At 44.4% G+C, this 2313-nt stretch overlaps 1 non-coding gene across 1 annotated transcript; it reads left to right on the top strand.

The window, feature by feature from the left end:
- The first annotated feature begins 1985 nt into the window (after positions 1 to 1985).
- trnaa-ugc (transfer RNA alanine (anticodon UGC)) lies at positions 1986 to 2060 on the top strand. The gene has a single exon. It is a non-coding gene; the product is annotated as a tRNA-Ala (tRNA).
- The last annotated feature ends 253 nt before the right edge of the window (positions 2061 to 2313 follow it).

Genomic DNA, 2313 nt, shown 5'->3' with positions numbered 1-2313 from the left:
CCCTTTTGGGTTTCTTCTATGGGAACAGCCAAAGAACCCTTTCAGGTTCTAGATACACTCTTAGAAAAAGGTGCTAAGTATTTACTTGTATTTTTATTTCACCTTTATTTAACCAGGTAGGCAAGTTGAGAAGAAGTTCTCATTTACAATTGCGACCTGGCCAAGATAAAGCAAAGCAGTTCAGCACATACAAAAACACAGAGTTACACATGTAGTAAAACAAACATACAGTCAATAATACAGTAGAAAAATAAATCTATATACAATGTGAGCAAATGAGATGAGATAAGGGAGGTAAAGGCAAAAAAGGCCATGGTGGCAAAGTAAATAAAATATAGCAAGTAAAACACTGGAATAGTAGATTTGCAGTGGAAGAATGTGCAAATTAGAAATAGTAATAATGGGGTGCAAAGGAGCAAAATAAATACAGTAGGGGAAGAGGTAGTTGGTTCGGCTAAATTATAGATGGGCTATGTAAAGGTGCAGTGATCTGTGAGCTGCTCTGACAGCTGGTGCTTAAAGCTAGTGAGGGAGATAAGTGTTTCCAGTTTCAGAGATTTTTGTAGTTCGTTCCAGTCATTGGCAGCAGAGAACTGGAAGGAGAGACGACCAAAGGAGGAGTTGGCTTTAGGGGTGACCAGAGAGATATACCTGCTGGAGCGCATGCTACAGGTGGGTGCTGCTATGGTGACCAGTGAGCTAAGGCATGGCTTTACCTAGCAAAGACTTTTATAGATGACCTGGAGCCAGTGGGTTTGCCGACGAATATGAAGCGAGGGCCAGCCAACGAGAGCATACAGGTTGCAGTGGTAGGTAGTATATGGGGCTTTGGTGTCAAAACAGATGGCACTGTGATAGCAAATTGGATGAAGTCTGAGCAGAGTGTTGGAGTGTTGGATTTTGTAAATGACATCCCCGAAGTCAAGGATCAGCAGGATAGTCAGTTTTACGAGGGTATGTTTGGCAGCATGAGTGAAGGATGCTTTGTTGTGAAATAGGAAGCCCACTCTAGACTTAATTTGGGATTGGAGATGTTTAATGTGAGTCTGCAAAGAGAGTTTACAGTCTAACCAGACACCTACGTTTTTTTAGTTGTCCACATTTTCTTTGTCAGAACCGTTCCGAGTAGTGATGCTGGACGTGCGGGCAGGTGCGGGCAGTGATCGGTTGAAGAGCATGCATTTAGTTTTACTTGCATTTAAGAGCAGTTGGAGGCCACAGAAGGAGAGTAGTATGGCATTGAAGCTCGTCTGGAGGCTAGTTAACACAGTGTCCAAAGAAGGACCAGAAGTATACAGAATGGTGTCGTCTGTGTAGAGCTGGATCAGAGAATCACCACCAGCAGCAAGAGCGACATCATAGATGTATACAGAGAAAAGAGTCGGCCCGAGAATTGAACCCTGTGGCACCCCTGCAGAAACTGCCAGAGGTCCGGACAACAGGCCCTCCAATTCGACAAACTGAACTCGAGGCAGTCATTTAAGAAACCAAGGCTATTGAGTCTGCCGATAAGAATACGGTGATTGACAGAGTCGAAAGCCTTGGCCAGGTCAATGAATACAGCTGCACAGTATTGTCTCTTATCGATGGTGGTTATGATATCGTTTAGGGCCTTAAGCATGGCTGAGGTGCACCCATGACCAGCTTGGAAACCAGATTACATAGCGGAGATGGTACGGTGGGATTTGAAATGGTCGGTGATCTGTTTGTTAACTTTGCTTTCAAAGACCTTAGAAAGGCAGGGTAGGATAGATATAGGTCTGTAGCAGTTTGGGTCTAGTGTCTTCCCCTTGAAGAGGGGGATGAGCACAGCAGTTTTCCAATCTTTGGGGATCTCAGACAATACGAAAGAGGTTGAACAGGCTAGTAACAGGGATTGCAACAATTTTAGCTGATAATTTTAGAAAGAGCGGGTCCAGATTGTGCAGCTCTTTCAGGACATCAGCTATCTGGATTTGGGTGAGGGCGAAATGGGGTAGGCTTTGGCCTCCCTGTGGCTCAGTTGGTAGAGCATGGTGTTTGCAACGCCAGGGTTGTGGGTTCGATTCCCACGGGGGGCCAGTACAAAAGAAAATAAAAAAATGTAATAAAAAAAAGCATGAAATGTATGCATTCACTACTGTAAGTCACTCTGGATAAGAGCGTCTGCTAAATGACTAAAATGTAAAATGTAAAAATGTAAGTTGCTGTGGGGGGTGCAGGGCTGTTGACCAGGTTAAGGGTGTCCAGGTGGAAAGCATGGCCAGCTGTAGAAAAATGCTTATTGAAATTCATCAGGGGTGACAGAGTTTCCTAGCCTCAGTGCATTGGGCA

Source organism: Salmo salar, chromosome ssa01, assembly GCF_905237065.1.
Source record: "Salmo salar chromosome ssa01, Ssal_v3.1, whole genome shotgun sequence".
NCBI lineage: Eukaryota > Metazoa > Chordata > Actinopteri > Salmoniformes > Salmonidae > Salmo > Salmo salar.
Note: the sequence above shows the minus strand (reverse complement) of the source record. Positions and strands in the feature narration are given on the sequence as shown.